Source organism: Rousettus aegyptiacus, unplaced genomic scaffold (assembly GCF_014176215.1).
Source record: "Rousettus aegyptiacus isolate mRouAeg1 unplaced genomic scaffold, mRouAeg1.p scaffold_m13_p_11, whole genome shotgun sequence".
NCBI classification, from domain to species: domain Eukaryota; kingdom Metazoa; phylum Chordata; class Mammalia; order Chiroptera; family Pteropodidae; genus Rousettus; species Rousettus aegyptiacus.
Genome location: NW_023416286.1, coordinates 26,973,240 through 26,997,190, shown reverse-complemented (window position 1 = coordinate 26,997,190; position 23,951 = coordinate 26,973,240). Strand labels below are relative to the sequence as shown.

Genomic DNA, 23,951 nt, shown 5'->3' with positions numbered 1-23,951 from the left:
CAAATAGTCAAGAAAGATGAGTGTCATCTATTTTTTTATGATGTAGAAAATAAATAGTTACCATAAAACCCATTTCTGTTTTTGTATTAAATACTGTGCTTTTCCCGGTGAAGTGTTTGATGTATAACAATTTAGATTAATTCATTAGAAATGGTTGCCAAATGGTGCTTGTTGTAGGAAAGAGTTTTTTAACATTGTGTATTATTTTATGACATGTGAGATGACTTAGTTCTTTCCCTGGCATATCCCTTAGCCCATTTTTAAAGTTTCTGATTTATATATATACTAAGACCAAAGAGGAAGGACATGCTCTCACAGAAGCAAATCTTATAGGAGTGAAGGTTCTCTGAAAGATGTTTAACCCCAACCATTCTGCCTTTGCTCCTGGGTAGCCTATTATTGGATGGATATGAGCTTCCCCAATGCCATATATTGGTTTTCATGTGCATGAGCACTTTAATATCTGATAATTTAAAAAATATATTTATCCCTTATGAACAAGTAGAGATAAGGTTGAAATGAAATCACCTGTCATGATCTTTCAAGAAAGACTTCTGATAGATACATTTTTCTCCAGTCTCTATAAAGAGCACCAAAGGAGCTTCCTGGCTTCCTTGTCTTTGTCTGCCTGTGTTCTTGCCTTCTCTTCCTTTCGAACCATTTCTCCTGCCTTCGTGTGTTCTGCTCTATTCATTATCTATCGTTTCCTTTCAATATGGCCATAGAAGTTCACCACTGACAGAAAGCCTGCTTTTGTTCATTACTACTGTGAAATTCTAATAATAAAATCAAAATTAAACACCAAAAAATATAATGGCACCCGTCTTTTCTCTCAGGGTGGGGGAAGAAATGGTGAAATAAAATAGCATTAAAACATACACTTAAAGGATATGAGATATAATTATGAACCAAGAGGAAAAGGACTTTATCTTTTTTATGACTAAATTACATTACTAATAGCTGGGTACTCAACATATATTAAAGCTATGAACATATAGAATGGATATAATCACATTACTGATATTCACCTCATTTTATTTTTTGGAGCTACAAACTGAAAACAATACATATGATATTCTTGTTTGGTAGCGTTCTGGTATCACCTGATTGTGTTTAGTGTCATAGTCTTGCCTAGAGCTGCCATGACCAGTGCCATGCTGTTACAGTAAATTTTGCAGTGAAATTTCACAAATCAATTGTCTTTAACATGTGATTGGGGGGAAACTTTATTATGATGAATTTTATCCCTTATTTTTTAGTGCATGCAAATAGAGGTACATCCCCTGCCCCCACCCTCCTTTTATCAAGAGGCACAGAAAAATGTGGCACGTTGCTAAGAACCTCTGTTTGGTAGCATTAATGCCACCTGTGTTAAAGAGATGCCGGTGAAGCCAGGGAAAAGGCAGTGGTCAGTGCAGGAGCCTTGAGAAACCTCCATTGAACTATTTATTTTAATCTCTCAGTAGCAAAACTCTAATATGTTAACCTTAAATGGACAAAATAAATGGAAAAGAAATGCCTCAGGGGATGTCTGTGACCAAGGCTGAGGCCACTGCTAAAAGAAGAAGGGATAAACAGTCTCCAGAAAATGAGGACTGTAAGGACATTCCCCAGATTCTACTTTATCACTCCTTTTCAGAACACTATGTTTAAAACTGTTTTGAGTTTTAAAACTGAATGACAGAGTGTTTGGGCTGAAATAATACTAATTGATAAAGAATACATCAATCAGAAGGAAGGTTAACTAACAGAGTACAAAATCTGCTAATGCAAAATAACAAGGCTTTTTATACCAAGTTAGAGAACTAATTGTCAACACTTGTTGCTTGAATTCAACTGCAATATTTATAAAATATCCGACACTCAAAAAGTAAAATAGGATTAAGTGGAACAAAGAGAGGCACCACAAATCCTTGAGCTTTTCATCTTTAAAGTGATGTATCCAATTACTTACAAATGTAATTTGTGAGGTTTTTAGACTGCATTGTTTTAGATGTCAAAATGTGAAATGACTAACTTCCTAATCAGGGAAGATATTTTCCAAGTTGTTAAAAGAAGAGCCTTAGTGATTGAGCCCTCTAGAAGAACCTGAAACCAAAAGTCTTCTTGGGTGACTAATAAAAATGCATGATTCTATTTCCATTATTTGTGCTAAAGTCATTAATGAACCCATGACTGAGAACTCTCTTTAGACAATTTAAACTAAAGCGAATCTAATCTCTTTTGTTCTGTTCTGAAAAAGCGTCTTTGATTGTACTTACATAACAAGCGCAGATGATTCTGGAAAGCATCAAATTCCTAGAGTGTTTGCATGCTACTAGAAGAGACAGTAGTTCAAGTATTCTCTTAAGTTGGAATTGAACCAGGGCCAAGACAATAACTGACAATAAAATGCAGACTACCTTGAACCTTAGCAGAGAGTCCACAGAGCAAAGAACTCTCTGTGCATTAGAGCGTCAAAATGATTGTGAACAGATGTGATACTGTATTTACTTAAATTCAGTTCCTGCCAAAGTTGTATAAAAAGACAACTTTATATTTATATTAATTTTTGAATAGCAATGGATTTGTTTTTTGTTTGTTTGTTTGTTTGGGTCAGAGCAGCTTCATTCCCAATATGTATATGGCAATAGAGTGTGTTGCTTGTTTGCGCATGGGCAACTACATGACTCTTGTCTATAGTCTTTTAGTTTTGCTTGAATTTCTTTCAATGACCAGACATCCCGTTTTATCTTATATCAGAGCAGCCTTTTATTCCTAACATGCATTTAACAGTAGATTGGGTAATTTAACTTTTGAATGAGAGTCCTAAGAAGATGTTTGATTGTTCATGCATTGGTACCAACATGATTTTGTGCCCATAATCTTGTAATTCTGCTTGAATTCCTTTAATTTTCCGGCACCTCATTCTGAAGATGAGCAGAAGCAAATTTGTTTCTCTGTTTTGGTCAAGAATTCTATATAAGTCATTTTATTTTTATAGACTTGAATTAAAACACCAAGCCCATCTAAAAAATTATAGGACTATGTTTTAGCTTAATTAATGTGAGAAGATTCCCAAAGGTTTTTCATGGAGTAATTTCAATCTAATACTTGCTATGATTATTTTGAAATTAATCTATTTACAGTTTATATATTATTCAGAAGAAAGGACACAGTCTAAGTGGTATGAAAATATGGAGCAATGTTAGATTTTTTTAGAGATAAATTTGAAACATAAGAACTAACAAATGATGCATATTAAAGTTACTCACCAAATTTTAACCTGAATTTACTTTGAAATGGGGTCATGTGTACCACTCTTTCTGGAGAAACTACTCTGAGTAGTCAGTGCCTTTGTCTTTTTGTCTCTCTCTCTCTCTCTCTCTCTCTCTCTCTCTCTCTCTCTCTCTCTCTCTCTCATAGGATTAGAAGTATTCAGAAGTGCCAAATGATTTCACTTTTTAATGATAGTCAAATGACTTAATTTAGATTGAGTTCATTCATTTTTATTTATCTTTTCTAATACTATATTGAATATGCTGCTTTGAAATGTTCACAGGAAATATCCCCAAGTAGTTAGTCCCAGCATTTAGAACTATAAGAGTCCACCTCAGCCCCTTTTTTGAACATTTTTTTCTGAATTGACAGCAAGAATATGATGCCAACTCAGAGACACCTTTTGCCTCTGAGGGGGTGGTATAAACCATCACGGTCAACAGTGAGGTTATGGCTATCCATGCTTGGCTCCACATAAGAATTCTAAATTCCTCCCACCCTTCCTGAGCTAATGGTGCTTGAAGATATGGGTCCTTAGTAATCAGGAACCAAATTATCCACAGCATCTATACGTGAGTGCTGGGGTCAGAACATATTCAACATAATTTCTAGCAATAAGAAGAAATCACCATGACCAGTGAAGATCAAAAGCACATGAAACCATTGATTATTTTCATAGGTATATAGAAAGTATTCTGTTTAATTGTACCAAATTTCCTGATACCTGGAAAAATTTCCTGAAGAAGAGTTCTGAATGTCATTCAAAGAAACTAGCAATCTTCCTTTGAGTCTTTGCAAATGCTAAGCTAGTCGAAATAATTATAGATACTCCCTCAAGACTATACTGGTTAGAAGTCAATCACCTGGTAGAAAATTCTCTTTCTGATGCTATTCCAAAGCCTCAAAGCCTGTGATTCACTTCTTTGTTTAGCTATAAAAGAATCCTGACTTCTTTACACATTAAATCGTTGTGAGATTTAATATTGCACTAGTATCTTACATTCATGGTATACTTTACTTTTATATTGTAATACTTAAGGATGATTATAAAATACATCTAAATACTTACAAATGCATCTTTTTCTAGGATGAGAATTTTTGTAACTTTATAGTACAGTACTAAAATATTTCATTGGCTTCTATTATGTAAATGAAAAACTAAATGAATTCCTAATGAAAATAAAATAGATACCTAATGGGCGCCTGGTGATTTGGGCACATTGTCAGACATATGAGAAATCAGAATATAGGAACACATGCTATAGGAGAAATGAATAGTGTTGCAAGGGTAGGTCATAGACTCAGGCAGACTTGGACTCAAATCCCAGTTCTGCCATATCGAGCCACCTAAACGACTTATACCATTGTCATGATCATTTTCTTCATAATGTAAGAACAGCAGTAGGATCAAACCTATCCTCACTGGGAGGCTCCACTGCAGCAAACCATCCCCAACTCTGCAAACCATTCCCATTTGCCAATATTTCCGAAAGTATAAGGCAGATCTTTACCTTTGATTAAGTCTTGAGAAAATCTACTTTCTTGAAAATCCATGGGGCATTATTTTATTTTTTTATATTGAAATGAACAATTATGGTCTATTAGGTTGATTTGTATGTACTTTCCTATCTTCCAAATATCCTACACCCAACCTAGCAACATAATGGAATTGAAAAGGAATTCTGTCTTCCAGGAGTTTTCTTTCTTCCTTAAATAGAGCTTTATTTTAGCTGAGGCTTCTCCCCCTTCCCTCCCCATACCAGTGAACAAGAGGAAACAGACCTAAAGAAATAGTTGAATCAAACACTTGCCTCCTAGCCCAGCTAAGTCGATGCTAGTGAATATAAAGATAAGTGACACTTAAAGGTTGTGACAATTAGTCTTTTAAAAAAACTTGTTCTTTACCTTTGACAGCTTATAACCCAAGGTGATAACTGGAGTAAAGAGACGTCTATAAAAGTCACATAAAGAACTGTGTGACAAATTGCAGGGTGATAACATCCTGATATCAGCCATTCCTATTTAGTTTGCTAAGTGAAAGTATCTCTCTTTCTCTCCACCATTGTATAGAGTACCATAAATTAAAATTTAGAGGAGCAAATCCTTGATCATTTAAAAGAACTATTTACTTCTTCCTTTCCAATTTCTAAGAATTAAAACTGTCTCTATTTGTAGATGACATGATATATATATATATACAGCAAATCCTAAAGACACCACCAAAAATCAGAACCAATAAACAAATTCGGTAAAATAGCAGGATAAAAAAACAATATAGAAAAATCAGTTTAGTCTCTATACACTAATATCAGAAAGAGAAATTCATAAAAAAATCTCATTTACAATTGTATCAAAAAGAATAAAATATCTAGGAATAAATTTAACCAAGGAGGTGAAAGATCTGTACACTGAAAACTAAAAGACATTGATGAAAGAAATGGAAGAAGACATAAATAAATGGAAAAATAGTCTGTGCTCATGGATTAGAAGAATTAACATCGTTAAAATGTCTACACTACCAAAATAATCTTCCAATTCAATACAGACCTTATCAAAATTTCAATGGCATTTTTCATAAAAATAGAACAATTCTATAATTTATATGGAACCACAAAAGATCCTGAATAGCCAAAGCAATCTTGAGAGAGAGGCATATTACTTCCTGATTTCAAACTATACTACAGTGTTACAGTAACCAAAAAGTATAGTATTGGCATAAGAGAACACACACATAGACCACTGGATCAGAAGAGAGAGTAGAAATAAACACACACACACACACACACGCACGCACACGCACACACACACACACACACGTATTTAATTTACATCAAAGGAGACAAGAATATACAATAGAGAAAGGATAGTCTCTTCAATAAATGGTGCTGAGAAAACTAGACAGCCACATGTAAAAGAATAAAATAGATCCCAATGTAACCATAGACAAAAATTAACTAAAAATGAATTAAAAAACCTAAACGTAAGATCTGAAACCATAAAATTCCAAGAAGAAAACATAGGAAGTAATTATCACCAAGACATAGGTCTCAGTGATAATTTTTTGACAACAAAAGCAAAAATAAACAGTTGGAGTAACATCAAACTAAAAACTGTACAGCAAAAAAAAAAAAAAAAAAGAAAAAGAAAAAAACCAACAAAAGGAAAAAGCAACCTACAGAATAAGAGAGGATATTTTCAAATCATATATTTGATAAAGGGTTAATATCCAAAATATATAAAAAATTCATAAAACCCAATAAATAGCAAAATAAGACAAATAAATGAACAAACAAAAATTTGATTAATAAATAGAGAGAGGAACTGAATAGACATTTTTCCAAAGAAGATGTACAAATGGTCAACAGGCACATGGAAAAGTGCTCAACATAACTAATTAGCAGGGAAATTCAAATCGAAACATGGTGAGTTGTTACCTCACCCCTGTTAGAATGGCTTTCATCAGAAAGACAAAAGATAACAAATGTTGGTGAGAATGTGGAGAAAAGGAAACCTTCGTACATTGGTACAGCCACTCTGGAAAAGAATATAAAGGTTCCTCAAAAAAAAAAAAAAAAAAAAAAAAAGAAAAGAAAAAAGAAAAAAGAAAAAAAAATACCCAACACTTTAAGGTATGTATCCAAAGGGAATAGAAACAGGATCTCAAAGAGATACCTGCACCCCTATGTTCACTGTAGCATTATTTATAATAGCCAATTATGAAAACAACCTAAATGTCCATCAACAGATGAATAAATAAGATGTAGCATATATCATATCATATCATACATATCAGATCATACATGCCATACTAATATATATTTATATTTACAAAAGAATATTATTTGCCCATGAGAAGAAAGGAAATCTTTCCATTTGTGACAGTGTGGTGGACCATGAAGGCATTACGCAAGTAAAATAACTCAAGAGAAAAATACATGATATAACTTACACATGGAATCTATGAAAGAAAAAAAAATCCAACTCATAGAAAGAGAGTAGAAAAGTGGTTGCCAGGGGCTGGGGTAGTAGGGGAAATGGGGAGAGATTGGTAAAAGGGTACAAACTTTCAGTTATAAGATAAGGTCTGAGGATCAAAAGTATAGTATGATGGCTATAATTGATAACATTGTATTGTATAATTGAAATTTGCTAAGAGAGTAGAACTTAAATGTTTTCACCCCCCAAAAAAGACTAATATGTGAGGTCATCGATACGTTAACTGATTAGATGGAGGGAGTCCTTTTACAATGTATACACACATCAAATCACCACAATGTATACTTTAAATATCTTACAATTTTATGTCAATTATACCTTCCATACAGTTGAAATTTAAATATGTTAATAAACTATGTTTAATGTAAAACAAAAAAATAAAAGAACCTTTTAAAAAAATTGAGTTTGCTTGAGCTTTGATAAGTTTCCTCCAACTTTTAATTTGAAAACCTTTTATTTTATGTAGCGATATTACAAATATTTTGATATAAAAGGAAATTTGTAATCTAGTTTAGTTTTGCATATGTCATACTTAGGATTTAAATGGAAGCAAACATTAAATGCTCTGGTAGGATGGTAGGAATAGGGAAGTATCATTTTATGTATGTGTGTGTGTTTTTTTTTTAAATTTCATCATCTGAGAAGGACCTTAGATCAATCATTTTATTTCTGAGATTAGTCATTTCAGGATAAGAGAAATGACTGCTTCAAGATCAAATAGTAACAAGCTGACACTCAAAAGCAGCTTAGCTTTCTCAGTTGTTAGTGAAGAACTGTTGGCTTTAAGGCACCTCAAAATGCCATTTGAAATAAAGATAATTCTCCCTAACACATTACAGCGTGGCACTTAATTGTTGAATCATATAAGACAGGATTTAGAGAAAAGAACAAAATATCAGGAGAGAGTGTGGTGGAAGGCTAAACTGGTTGATAAGAAAATAAGGGCTGTTAACAGAGGAGCACATTTATTATTTTAAGACTAATACATGGAAATAATGATTGCTTATGACAAGGATTAATTTTGTCCAATTACTGCACAAGTCTAAATGGCAAACATTATTTAGATTTAAGCCCAGACCAATAGCTATTTCTATTTTTTCAGAACCACAGAATTTTCAGTTAATAAGTATATTTATTTCAATATATTTCCAAGGCCATACTATTTTATGAAATGACTGTAGTTAAATAATCCTATTTATTGTTAATTGGCTATTAAAGAAATAGTCACATTTTTCTTCTGATTGAACACACCTGCTTCCTGAACACCTGAAATAATGTTTATATAATAAAACTTGGCAATGTCAGAGGCCATTGTATATGACCAGTAGTATTATAAAGTTGTATTTATATATGTCTCAGACATGAAATGGTACAACTCACTTGCTCTGCGGAATTTAAATTCGGGGGGAGGAAGGTGGTACAAATTTGCTACAGTTTGGTCTTTTAGTCTTCAAAATTAATATTTCTTTTACAAAGTTTATCTAGAATGAAAATGTGTATTAAATTACTGCACATACATCTTAAGGTAATTTGACTAGTTTTAGAAAATCCAAGGAGGAAAATAATGGGCCAATGGAGGAAAATACTGTCTTTGAAGAGATTCTGAATTGGTTAACACTTGAAACTTCTGATATTTTTGTTGAACAGTGGACAGTTTAGGACACTATTCATTTGGATCTAATAAAAATAGGTCATAAAGATAGATATTTTCATTGTTAAAATTATTTGCTTCTGGTATCAGAAAGGTAATAATATTATCATTTATATACTTCTACTCCTTTGGAGAACAAAAATGGTTCATTAGATTTTAGCAAGAAATTTATGCTATCTGTAAAAGTGTTAGGTTAAATCACAGGTGAATGAAAAATAATTTTCAGAAGTGCCTTTCCCTGGTTATGTGTCTTTAGCATTTTTATTTTGGGGAAAAATAGGGTGGCATGCTTATCAATTTACAGAAAGCATACATGTGAGGGAATTATAGGTAATAAGTAAAAAAGACAGATTGACGTTGAATTAAACTTTAATGGGGATAAATAAAAAGTCCTGCAGTTTCTATAAACCAGATTGACTTATCAAAATTTTATTTGAACTAAATCTTGGGATTTTAGGAGACTGTGAGAGTTCAGTGTGATGTAGCTGTTTAAAAACATAATTAAATCAATAAATAAATGAACGGTGGTTGTATAAATCAAGGAAAATTATGGTCCCACTTTCAGATATGTTGGATCTTTGTTGCCTCAGATTAAAAATGTCTTCTTTTTGTGTTTTTCCATGAACTAGCCTGGCATGGTTGTGACTCTCTACCCAAGCTTTAGAGGCTATCACTGAATGCTGAAAGAAGTCTAGGTGAGGCCTCTGAGTGATCTGCTGGAAAGACTAGAGTGAGCTAGCTGCCAGGTGAGTGTTAGCCGCAGTAAGAAAAATAATTGACTTGTACCCTGAGTTTTTTTTTTCATCTCAGAGAAATCATCTCAGTGGCTTTTAGGGATAATGCTCTTAAATAATCCAAATGTATGCATTGCATTAACAGGAAGACAAATAGATAACAGTTGTAACTGGAAGTTTCAATATTCCCTTAAGATGTGCCTGAATTTAGAAAACATGATATATTTGATACTTTCTAGGTGCTGTTTTTAACAGTTTGGTTTACAACTCTCATCAAAAAGGACGTAAGAGTCCATCCTAGAGCTAAGTGCTTTAAAACTTCCGAATTATACAACAAAATGGGGGTTGATATCTATTGCCCTTTTGTTCAGCAAAATGCCAACCTAAATAACCTCCCTTCTAGTTCTTACCCAACTCACATGTTCCCAGCATTCTTCATTTTTCATACCTAATATAGTCCTCATACCCAGCCACTATTTAAAGCTAAAACTTTCACTCAATACACCAAAAATAGGCAAAGAAAACAACATACAAATTTATACTTCAATGATACATTGGAGAACTAGTGAAAACTTACTTGAACAAAGATTTTGTTGTTCAATAATACCCTTGCTTATTTGACGTGGGTGCTAAATCTAGAAATGGTTGAAACACTTTTTAAGATGACTGTTGGGTATACTTTAACATATGTAGCTAAATCTTATTTGATTTACTCTTTACTAGTCTTTAAAAATTTTTTATCTATGGAAACAAGCTCTCTACTTTCTTCCTTTTATCCTGGACTTCCGTTGCTCTTTGTAAAGCAGAAAAGATTTCATCCTGACTTCCCAACTGCAGGATGGGAACTCTTTCAAGGAAGGCTGGTTTCACTCTCAGGGTGAGGTCATGACCTTAAAAACCCAGCCTAGGCATTTTATTCACTGGACTCTACTGTTCCACTGCAGGTTCACAGGTGGAGACTGTGTCTGCATAGATACCCCCATGACAAATATCTGATACCCATTGACTTCAATATTATTTCTTTTTTAATGGAAAGTAAAACCATTTTTTTTCATTTCTCCTGCAGCATTTGGTAATGAAAACCGATTCTAAGAAATATATTGGAGGAGACTAATCACTTTTCAATAGTACATAGAAAATTTCTAATATAAAAACTCATTACTGCTGGAAGGTAGGCTGTCTACCTTTCCTTTGTCAGTTAAGGGTAAGACAATGTAGCTCATCATACTGTAACATGTAAATGTATCAAATCGACATGTTGTATACCCTCAACTTACACGATGTTATATGTCAATTATATCTCAATTCAAAAAAAAAAAAAAAGAAGAAGAAGAAAAAAAGAAAATGTAGCTCATACTGGGAAGAAAAAAAAGATTATGGATGGGCCAGAAAGTTAGCAACTTTCTTTCTTGTGGGAGTGTCAATCTCCAAAGTGTACACATATACTCATTCAATAGCTGGTAAGTGGCAGTCAGGATACAAGTCTCATGTGTGAATATGTGCATGGGCAAATCATTGCATTTCTTTGGGCCTGAGCTTTTGAACTTATAAAATGACAGGCTAATTTTAAAATTCAAAAGTCCCTAAGCTCCTTTTATGGTCTGAAATTTCCCTCAATCAAAGAAGGGCATAATCAGTTGCCAAATATTTATTAAACCTTTACATGCAAACCAATATGCTTACTAACGTAATTGTAACATATGATATCAAGCAGACTCCAATGAAAGTCAATATTTTAATGACTCACTTACATATTATAATTAAGAAACAGACTTTTAAAGATCTGTATTTCTAATAACATCGGAATGAGATAGATCTGCACTGGCATGAGTACAAGCCACCATCCAAAGCTGCTTCCTCTTAGTTGCCTAGTTCACTTAGCTACAGAACTGAGAGCTATAGAAATCTTGCAATAGAACATGGCTTCCCATATTATCTCAAGTGCCCTTCAACTGAGAGTATCAATTTCAGGATTACATTTTGCTTAAAATAATACCTAGTTTCTACATCTTTATTAAAACAATTTGTATAAAAATAAACTTTACTCAATAAATTTCAATCGTCACCTTTTTAAAAGCTGTTTTTCATTATGGGTGGTGTCGTGGTGGCAGAGATATTGAAGGGTGACAAGAAACAGTGATTTTTTTGTTTCTATTAGAATTTGCAGAAAAGAAGACCTTCAAAACACATAGGTCATGAATGCAGTTTTGCATTCCAAATGTTACATTCTTTTGCATATCTCATATTTCAAAGAATAAAGTCTATTGATGAAAGGCTAAAAGATCTAAGCACATTGTGTTCCAAGCCAATATTTTCATTACATTTTCTTACTGGCTAAATCAGTCATGTCATCACTTGCTAAATTACAATAGCATGGGAAGTACAGTGACATTTCAAGTTATTTTTCACGTGGATGACTGCCAAAGTCTTATTTATGACCCACAGAAATTTCATTCAGCTTGTTGTTCCCCTTTTCAGAAGTTTTGGAATTAGAATGTTTACTTAACGTAATTTATGTTTTAATATATGGGACCATTTTTAAGTCAACTATGTGATAAATGTATCATTAATTTAAAATGATTGAGAAAGACAAACAAATTAGGGAGAAGTATGAATTATGAAAAATTTGTAACAAAGTAATTTATTTTCCTTCTAAAAATATAGATTAGCTCTAGGTCCAGGAAATAATGCCCAAAATGGGTCCTTTGGGGTTATCGTATTTTGATGAACACATAAGAATTATGTGACATCAACTTACACTGCAGTAAATGTTTCAAAAGGCTTTATTTTCTATAGTTTAACTATTCATGTTAACATTTTGCTTAAGAATCTAGCTTTTAAGATCATCAAAAGTATACAACAGCCTAGATCCTCATCGAATTACCCCAATTTCTATGTTAGTATGTCAAAATTACAATTCAAATATAATTCATATTTATTTCCCAGTTTATGCCGGATTTGTGATATTCCCCTCTCCTCAAATCTCACTCCATTTTTCCAGTATTCCCTGCTCCAGAGAATGGCACCATTCATTCTTTATTTAATTTATTAATTCATTAATCAAAAATTGTGAGAGTCAGTCATAGTAGAAGCAGAATTTGGCATTTACCTTTGACATTTCCCTCTCCCTCAACTCCAAATATTTTGAGAACAGGAGCCATTTAGCTACAGAAGGGAAAATAATATGATTCTATTGTGGCCCCACAGTTCATTAGACCAAAAAATATGAATAAGAAAGAATAAATCTTTTTAGTTCTCTGGATTTTTACATAGGCCAAATACAGGTGAAGCTTAGTTTAACACCCAGAATCAGGGAAATGGGAGCACATGACAGTTAATGGTGATATAGGGAGCAATACCATTGTTTCATGTCTCCATGACAACAATTAACACTAAAGGGATGATCTTCCAGGGGTCTATAGGTATGGAGAAAAAGCAATACACACACACACACACACACACATACACAATCTATTTTCTCTGTCCAATTGTCTCACAGGCTACTTGTTTGTGGGTATTTTTATCTTCCTGGTTCAGTATATGACCATCTCAAAGCTGGCAGATATTAAAGCCTCAAAGAGATAACCATATCACTCTTGGTCAGATTTATTATCTAGTCTTCACTTTGTCTTAGTAAAAACTCTTTAGAAATACATTTATTGAGATGTGCAATTTAAATACTGGACATATTTATTGCCAAGGTACTTAAAGTTTAATATTATATATTGTATAAGAAGACACTAAGTAGTAGAGTTTTTTTCTGTGTTCGTTTGTTTGTTTTTAAACTGCCATTCCTCCCTCAGCTCCTACGGATATCTGGTAGGTAGTATTTGCTCAGTAAATATCCATAGAACAAACATGTCCTTATTTACAAACATGATGGGAATGACTGCCATCCTAAAGCAGTTTGTCAGAGAGAGAGAGAGAGAGAGAGCCAAGCAAAGAAGCTTGAAGATTTCTCTAATTTTCCCCTTACAGCCCCTGCCTTGGCTTTTCTGGGCTATCTATGACCTTTCTAAGTTCTTAACTGAATGTATTGGTATCCCTAGATGTTTACCTGGTCTCTTCTGGCATATGTCATGTGACAACTCTCTGAATGATTTGGAGGTGTCAGGCTGACAAACCCACACTCATTCCTAAAAAGTACTGGCAAATGTTGAGGTTGATAAAGCCACTAGTTCAGCAGTTGGCAGGATGATTTTGTTCAAAGTGTGAAGTGTATTTAAGAAGTCATTTGAGATCTCTAAGTACCAATAGAAGTGATAAACATGCTATACTTGCCACATTTAGCTAGCCAATACTAAGTCACTGATTTATATCATACATTTTAAATAGAAGCATTTTCACTGTCGAACCTTAAAAACTGACAGGGCCTGTTATGTTGTTTTTCCAAGAGAAAACTAATAACTATATTTTTTAAAAAAATCCTCAGTACTTAAGCCATTTATATCCATCTTATTACTCCTTATCCCAACCAAAATTAGATCAACACAAAGAAAACAACCCTCCCTCACTTTACTCTGTTATCTCTTAATTATTTTTAATATAACAGTGGAATTGACTATTATGATGGACATTGATTGCTGTTATTTTTGTGGGTGTGTCTTAAGTGTACACAACTGGATAAATTCTAATCCTTGGCTCATGGCAAAATCTTATCATAGGTTAACATGCATCTTCCTCCCTTCCTTCTTTATCACTAAACACCTACACACCCACCATCTAAAATAAAACGCAGACTTTGATAAGAACTTATGTCTAACCAGATGGCCTCTGACATCCTTTCCCTCCCCACACCGGAAGTAACTATTATTCTCTATGTGGGTCATTCTCTTGCTTTCCTTTTTATGTAGTTTTATTAAATATATATATCTTCTAAAAGTATGTTTATTTTAGTTGTTTTTATGATTATAATGATGTCATCATGCTGGACATAATTATATTATATAAGATTCATTGATATTGTTGCCCGTTTCTACAGTGTGTTCATTTTGCCTCTTGTATAATCTTCCATTGTGTGAATATCACAGTTTATACAGGTACTTTCTTATTCATGGACATTTGGGTTGCTTCTAGTTTTTTGTTATTTTGAACGGTGCTGCCATGAATATTTATGTACATGTTTCTTATTGCTATGCTTGTTGACTAACTGCTTGACAGAGAAATTAAATTATAATAATAGCTCTTATGTGCTTCTGTGTGCCAGGAATCGTTCTAACGGGCTCAATTATTTGAACTCAACAGTCAAATGAGGTAAATAATATTGTTATTTTACCAAGAAAATGAAAACTCAGAGACGTTAAGAAATTTGTCCAAGTTCACATAGTTATTAAGAAACAGGCAAGTTTGGAAACCTAAGCAATTTGGCTTCAGAGTTTGGTTCTTAAACACTGCATTATAATGTCTTTCTTAGATCTAAGAATCTGAAGGATTATAACAGTTTATAATATGTAACTTAGCTACTAACCAAAATTTGAGTGTAGGACTGTCATAATTTGGATTGATCAACGTATATAATATACCTTATAACAAGCAATACAGAAAATGTTCATGTGCATTATAAGTACCCTAAGACACATTTCATAGAAACTTTCTTGTGTATTGTTTAAGTGGGCACAAGGCTCTTTGCAAATTTGTTTCAATGAGATGACCACTATTTTTGATGCTGAAGATATATCCCCAAGCTAGTGGTGGCAGTTCCCTCAACATCTCTGAATGCATCATCCTAGATTGCAAGCTTAGGAAGCCCCTCAGCCCATCTTTTTTTCCCTTTAAGGAAGATGGGCTTCTCCGCTGACTTTGTGCAACGGGCACAATCTGGGCCTTGGTGGCTCTCACGAAATCAGATAATGAATTGAAGGCTGAGATGACTTGGATCCTCTCTCCCCAGAGGAGGAGGTGCTCCTAGAGGAAGAACAATAATGCTCATCAATCAGTAAAGCAGCTTCTGCGAAAATGTGTGGAAACCGTGGCGAACATTTCAATCACATCTGCCCTTAAATTTATATGTTACTACATAATAAACCATAATAAATAAATTTGGTCAAGACTCTATATTGTCACAGATATGCGTAAAACACAAAGACAGGAAGCACCTACGGCATTTGTTTATTTTGCAATCACAAAAGCCGTCATCAGAGCCACCCTTTGTGGCTCCACTAATTTCTTGTTCATCCTGATTCTGAAGGTTTTGTCTCGAGAGGAAGAATGAGCCATCAGATGGATGAGTCATGTTTTAGTTATAATCGCAGGAACATTCATTATGAAATCATTTTATTCAGCTGAACGAATCTTATAAAAAGTAAATTACTTCATATATATTTGGCAAAAGACTAAAGTAGCTATTTTGCGTTCTCCCTGGATTTATCTCACTGGTTCCTTCCTCCCTCCCTACCTGATGCCTGCTGCTGTCTCCCCTTCCGGGGCTTTCCTAGGCAAGCCGATGAAATGGAGGAAGAAACATGTGGATTTGACGACCCTCAAATCATTAAGGCAAAGGGGAAAAGGCACTACAATAGTAGTATTTTAAAAGTGAGCATCTTTCAAAGATGCAAATAAAATACTTTCAAGACAGTTTAATATTATTTTTATCATTGCTTTTATATACGATATTTTAAAATCTAAATGAGAACATTATTTCAGGATTTCCAAACTTTAGCTATATTTGTAGCTATATCTATGTGCGTATGAATAGAGATGTGCGTATCTCTCTCTTTTTGCTTTTTCTCCATGCAGATTTTTCAATATATATCAACACTTAAAATAAAAGTCAGAGCTGATTGTGTATAAACTTGAATTCCTTTCTTTTATTTGTCGAAAATTTCAGTTCAGTTCTTGTAAACCAAATAGCTCTCCAGCTTTTTTTTTTTTTTTTAAATAAGAAACTAAATTTACTGTAAAGGAATTTACATGCTGAAGCTAAATAGCAGGGTTCAAAGAAAGATTAATCTTTTGTAATAGGATAAGAAGAATTCTGGTGACCCCCCCCCTCAATTTTCCAAGTATTTATGATGCATTTTTGTTATTTTTTAAATGAAATGAAAATAAACATATAAGTAAATTATAGCAAATCCACACACCTACATTTAAAAGAGTATACCCATGTGAATCATAAGAAAACAGACCTATATTTCCTATCATAAACCTTCATGATCCCTTTAATATCTCCGATTACCTCAAAATACCATCTTCCCTTAGCGAAACCACATTCATTTGCCTTTAAAAGATTGGTTCAGGCTCGTCACATCTCCCTACCCTGGCCCGATCACTCATATTTTGCATATTTCTATAGGCTTAGCACATGTGCCATTCATCTGACATTTAATCACAAACTCTCTTGCAGCTTCGGCCATGACTGCCACTTTATTTAACTTTCTAGTTATCTTGTAGGTACCTTGAGGTTAGAGACAAAGTCATTTAAAGTCTTTGCCCTTAGTTCCCTCATCTGTACAATTAAGAGAAATAGACCTCTAATTTTTGTTTACTCCAGCATGCTCTGATCCTTGTTCCTAGGACTGAAAGGTCATCAATATTATCTTAGTTTTGCTTTCACAAGACTTTGTCTAGCTCAGAGATCTTAAAGTACAAACTACAAGATTCGGAGTGCTCCCTCAGTCCTGAAGCCTGTTGGTTGTGGATGTCTTATTGTTCCTCATCTTGGGACATAAAATAACATTATGTTAGTGGCCACATGGTAAATAGTGGTCAAACTTATTACTTATGTCATTTTTTTTATTGCTGATCGTGTCTGAGTTCTTATATTTTATATTAGATCTACATTTACCCTAAGATTTCAGGATGGATTAAATGTGCCTTTCCTATATTTACCCCTTAAGTCCTTTCCCATATGATGGTGTGATGCCTGTGATGGTCATTGGTTTCTGGAACTGAAGTGTTTCTGTCTTTGTCTTTGTTTTCTGAGATACAGCTGATTTCATGCTGTAAGAGCCCATGTCTTACCAGTTATAGAGCTTGAGTTGTATATTAGTGGTGACTGCTAATGGCAAAGTGAGCACTAACCAGTCTGCTGCCCACAATGTGTGGGAGGCGAGTGGGTAGGCTGCCAGGGGAAGGCGGGAGACCATGCTGCTTGATGGAGCTGAGAAACTCAGCTCTCAGGCAAACACTGATGGGTCTTAAGAGATGCAAAGCTGAGTCATAGCTCTATTAGTAAATTGCAAATAAATACATCCAAAACATAACAAGGATCCTACTAATTAGATATTTGGAACTATTTTAAAACCAATGTAATGGCTTCCACAATTAAAAAAAGATAGACTTGTGTAACAGTTCTAGGCAACTTTTTAGTACAGACATTTTGTTTCTCAAGTTCAACTACAACATTTGTAGGAATTTCTGGGTGTATCAGTGTTTCAGTTTCACGTGGTGTCTTACTGTACAGCGCCATCCAAGTGAGTTCTAAGGGTCAAAGTGCCTACAAAAATTGCAGAGCAGATGAAGAACATCCTTAGCATCCTACCACTCTTGTTCCATGTTTTCATCTCCCATCATCCTCTTGCATTATTTTTTTGCTTCATCATAATCATATCAACACTCCTCTCAAGCAAAATTTCCAAACTTATGTTGGGGTGTAGGCAGTCACACTTGAGGCAGACATGCTGTGTTGGAAACGGGGGCTATGTAATGAAATTGTAGCTATTTGAAGATTCCTAAATTTACTTCTCAAGCCCAACCTGTCCTCAGAATGCCAGACTGTCTATTCATTGTGTCCTCTTGGATGTCCACCAGGCGCATCGACCTGACCCCTCCTATTCCACACCACCACCCGTCCTCTCCTCCTACAGCATCTCATTTCTCTGTAAAGAGCATCACCATTTTGGTTGCTCAGACCGAAAACAGTGACACGATATTTGATTCACACTTTCTCTTACATCCCTTATGCTTATTCACTACCACTTTGCATCTTAGTCTAAATCTGGACTATTTTAGTAGTCTTATGAGTAGCTATTTTCATCTACTTATATCACCTGCATTCTATTGTTCCCAAAGTACTTAGAATGATGTCTTCAAAGTCTGAGATATCACTCATTCTCCCATTCAAAATCGTCCAATGGCCTTCCATCTTCCATCTTTACTATGGCCTGCAGGGTCATCCATGTCCTGGGCCCTCACTATATCTCTGGCTTCTTTGTTCCCATTCTCCCTTTCTGTTCACTCTGCTCCAGGCTCATGGACCCCCTCGATGCTCCTTGAACATGCCAAGTCCAAAGGATTCACTCTTTGCCTCTGCCTGGAACACTTCCATACATTCCCAGCTTTCTCCTTTAGTTCTACAGATCTATGCTCAAATGAAAACTATCAGAGACATTTCTTAACCACTCCATTTAAAGTTCCCTTCTCCATATTTCCTTTACCTTTAAGAATTGTTTTCTTCAGAGCATTTCTTACCATTTCTTATCTTACACATTTGTTTATTATCTCTTTCCCACCATAAGAATGTACACTCAGAAGACCAGGGACCATTGTCAGGAGAATGTGATTCAGAGGCAGGAAATTCTGTCATGGAGTGGAGCCTACAGGGAGTTTCCAACTACACATTGGCCTCCTGTGGCGTTGCAGAGGGGAGTTAAGGGAAAGGATGAGTATTACGAATTGCTGAAATTAATCTTTTGCAAAGAGGTAGTAAATTTTACCAACTTTACCACTTAGGCACTGTGAGAAATATTGCTGTTGTGGACCAGAGTGCAAGAGAAAGTCAAAGAGTGAAACAAGTCAGTGCTTTATAACTTGATCGATAGAAACGATAATTGTTATTATTTATTAACTGCTCCATTGTCATTATATTGCAGCACAACATATGTTAATATTGCCCTCTGTTCATACTGAATATCATTATTTGCCTCTGTTTCTTTCCACGTGAAGCTAGACAAACAATCATGATCTAATTGCATCATGATTTGGACTCGGATCATGGACATTGATTCCAAACAATGCTGACACAATTCAGTGAAATTTGGAATAACCCTCATTACTCTTAATCTTAATTTTCAATTCTATAAATGGGATAGAATAGCTACCACCTATCCTAAGTATAATGAAAAAATTACTTTCTTAGTGATAATAACCCTCATTATTTATATAGATATATGGCCGATTTTCTCTTACATTTAATCTCGAGTTTTAAGATTATGAACAATGAAGTATTGCCTTATAAAATAATGCATTTGCATTTTAAGAAGTCGTCTTCGATTTCTTTCCATAGGAGTATCCTGCATAATGGGAAGAGCAAGCAGGTTGGAGTGTCGGATGTTTTTGAGCAATGTCTTACGGCGAGCCTCAAAGCGCGCCATTGGTTCCCCGGCTAGCCTTCTGACTCTATACTTGGTTTATACTTCTGTTTCATGAATACACTAAGCTGGCTTCATGTAGAATAATGGCAGACTGCACAAACTTAATGTTTATCCATTTTTATTTAAATTTGCTTTTAGCTCTTTTCTACCTCATTTGCACACAGAACTTGTAACCTAAAATTTGCACAGGAACATGTTTTATGGCAACAACATGTGATACCATCTTGCAACCTGTGTATCTCAAGTCATTTTGAACTTTCACTTAAGTCATCTTTGGAACACATGATTCTGTGAAAAATAAGAATTGTGTTTTTGGACCACAAATTAAAGGTTTATAAATCATTGTGTAAAAACATATCTACCTTACAGTGGCATTTTTAGGAAATATCAAGATTTTTCTAGTACACACACACACACACACACAAATTTGTTTGAAAATAAAACAAAATTTTACTTAATCATTAGCTTTATATTGCTTTTGGAAAGCATATCTTTATAATTTGTCTAAATTTTGGGAGTAAAAAGAGGATGTGATTAAATTAATATTTATGGTGACTTAACAGGCATAAAATGGGATTATCCCAGGCAATAAGGCAAAAAAAAAGATGAGTTATCAAAATTCATTCTATAATAATTAATTTAGTCTCCAGCAATTCATAGCTTTACTGTCCAAGAAACACTCTTGTGCTTCAAGAAAGAGATAATGAAGTTGGGAAAATGCATATAACAAGGTCAAACGGTCAGATGTAAAACAAAATAAAATAACTTTTCTGATTGAAGAAGAAAAATTTTAATTTAGCTAAGAATAATAAAGGCTGAATAAAAAGAGGACTGAAAATTTAAAATCAGAAAAAGCACTAATAATAATTAACTCTACTTTTTTTTCCTAAGCCCGAACTTACCAGGATTAAAAGACGCTCCACTTCAAAAATATTTTTTTTTATACAAAAGTAAACTAAAAACTATTTATGTAATGAGCAGAAAATTTCTGGGGCTCAGTAATTTGAAACATAAAACACTAGAAATGTAAACAGAATAAAAATTCTTCTGATTTTGAAATAGGCCTGAGTGACAGCTTCATTCATTTCTTTCTCTCGACTATAAATGGCTTAAAGACAGAGATCGTAAATAATAAATGAAAAAGGCTAAATGCTCAAAGGATAAATAATAAATACTAACTGTTCAGTCAGTGTTTCTGGTGTACGCAACAGAATATTTTAAAAGAACTCTATTCATGCTCACTGCACAATGCCTTATAACGCTACTACTGGGGTCCACAGAGCAAACCCAGAGTTTATCACATTTCTTTAGTCTGCTCAGAATGAGGACCCTTTTCTATATACAAACCACACAGCAAGAGACCTAAAAGAAAGCAATCCTCTTCCTCTTTACAATAAATAGAAATAGACACGATTTCTATATCATCAAAAGATTTCATAGAAAAAGTATTTCAGAATTCATGTGTGTGATCCAAATCATGAGCTATTTTCAAGAACTGTAGCAACACCCTCTGCCCTCAGTTTCTAGGCAGAGTTATGAGAGTGGTGTATGGTAAGGCCTCCTGCTGGGGTGGGCGAGTGTGACCATCTAGAGTGTAGACTCTGACACCAAGCCAACTGGGTTAAAAGCCCATTCTACCATATCCACATGGATAACTTCAGGCAACTTACTTATCCTCTTCCTGAATCTGACTGGGTTTCCTCCTCTAAAATAAAGATAACAATGGTGCCAACCTCGTGGGGTTGTTGAAGGATCTAATGATTAATATACATAAAACCCTTAGAAGTGGGGCTGGCACCAAATGCCCAAAATGTTACTACTCTTGCTATTAAAAGTGGATGTTTCTTTGGCGTTGATACTTGTGACTAGTGGCTGAAGCATTTCAGATCTGGGTCCCTTTCTTGCCTTGGTTGTTCATCCAAATAAATTCTCTAGTCAGGTTTTCTCTTTTTATAAACTAAATCTTGATGTGAAGAGATGGAATGCATTCTCCTAGAGTCACATTTGTTTCTTTAATGCACAGATGGCTGAGTTAAATCGGTGTTGATTGCACCTTCACTTTGTACATTAAGGTTCCAAGATCGGCAGCTTCCTGAGACCGACTAGGAGGCAAGTTTGATTGACTGGGCTCACCAGTGCACCAGACTGTGGGGGCAGATAAGAAACCCACTGGGAGAAAACATCAGGGGAGGCAAGGATGCTGTGAGGTAGTCTGACTCTAGGTGACAGATGTCCCCTTGTACGAGAGAGTTACAGAACAGGTTTCGGCAAAGGGAAACTGCAGAGCAGGAAAATGATTTTGATTACTAGTGACAAGTAATTGCAATTAGATTTTTAACAGCTACGAAAAGATCATAAAACACTCCAGTCTCTTTCACATCAAACTGCTCGTGCTTGGGACATTTTAGTGCACATTCTTCTGACAATATCATCAAAAACAGGTTTATTGTATTTGCAGGATACCGAAGAGAGTTAATGGCCAGTTTAGGAGCTGTGCTGGTTTCAAAGTTTGAAGTTATACACACTCAGAATCCGCCACACAAATTATTCCCTGCCAGTAATCTTCATGGAGTTGCTAGGAGATGACCGGTTTATGTTTTCCTTTGATTACAGGGCATAACCACCCTACTGTCAGAATGCCAACAGGAAATAAAAGGCAGTGATTGCTTAACAATCATTTTTTTCCTGTTACTTGCAGTGAGGTATTGAAATCTGGACAGCTTTGCATGAAGGGAGAGGGAGGAGATTGAGGCATCCCTGAAGATCTATGCAGAATTATAAGGGCTGTTATGTGACTGAGGCCAGATAACAGTTGTGGTTGGCATGTGACCAATGCTTAATACTTACTATTTGTTTAATCAAACTGAATCATAATTTTTTAGTAATTTCTTAAAAAATAGTATTATGCATATGTGTGGTAAGTGGCTTATGGTTTTAGAGAAGTGTTTATAAGTGCACGTAGGACCCTTGCATGGATTAAAAAAAAAATAAAAAATAAAGTGCCACAAAATGAGGAGTACAATTACCTCAACATCCTGGATTGAGGTAAAGTAAAAAGAGAAGACTAACTTTTCAGGACCCGAGACCAGGATTTACTTCATTATGCCACCCGGTACATATGGTTATGATACGCAATTCTTTTTCTATGATGTCAGCATAATGTAGTCATTAAAAGTAACAACCTAGGTTTCAATAATAACTCTTACTACTTACTGTGTGACTTGGAGTGAATTACTTACATGCTCTGTGCCTCAGTTGCCACAACTATAAAATGGGGAAAATAATAATGTATACCTCACAGGATTAATGTGAGGAATTAATATAAATAATTATAATGAAATAATATATGTAATATACTGTGAAAATTATATACTTAGGAAAGTACCTAACACAAAAAAAAATGATAAAAGAAATATAACTTATCTTCGCTATGATTATTAGCATTATTACTGCCCTGAATACAGCTCATTGCCACCCAAGAGTCTGAGAATCAGGTGTATGAAATTTCGAAAAGTTGGAATGCCACAAGTTTAGATAAATATGGCAGACTGACCAAAGTAAGAAAAATTCAAAGAAACAAGAAGAGATTGTCTTAAATCTCCTGCCTTGTTAGTTGTTGATTACCACCTTATTCTTAATAACTTGGTGCACATGTGTTTCAGGCTACTCAAGGTTGGCTGCGTGGTAAGCAAATCCTATGCACAAGAACACTTAAAAGTCACATGGTCCTGCTTGTCAAAAAACAGACAGTGCAATTCTCTGAGATTTGAGAGTTCCAGGTTCTGGTCACTAAATGAGTGGTGTCTTTTGAGATCTTTTTACCTTTCTGGACTTCTGTTTCCTCATTTGCAAATGAGAGAGTCAGAAAATTTAAACAATGTTTCCTTAATCTCCACATTTTCATAAAATTATGATCTATTTTTATAAGAGCAGTCATGTGTTGTAATTTTTTTTTTCTTTTCTTTTGCAGTTTAGCTCTAAGCCAATCAGTCATGTTGAAAC

At 34.6% G+C, this 23,951-nt stretch overlaps 1 protein-coding gene across 15 annotated transcripts in view; it reads right to left on the bottom strand.

Moving 5' to 3' along the window:
• Positions 1–23,951, bottom strand: part of SORBS2 (sorbin and SH3 domain containing 2) — a 300,348-nt gene that overhangs the window by 88,307 nt on the left and 188,090 nt on the right. The window lies entirely within an intron of this gene.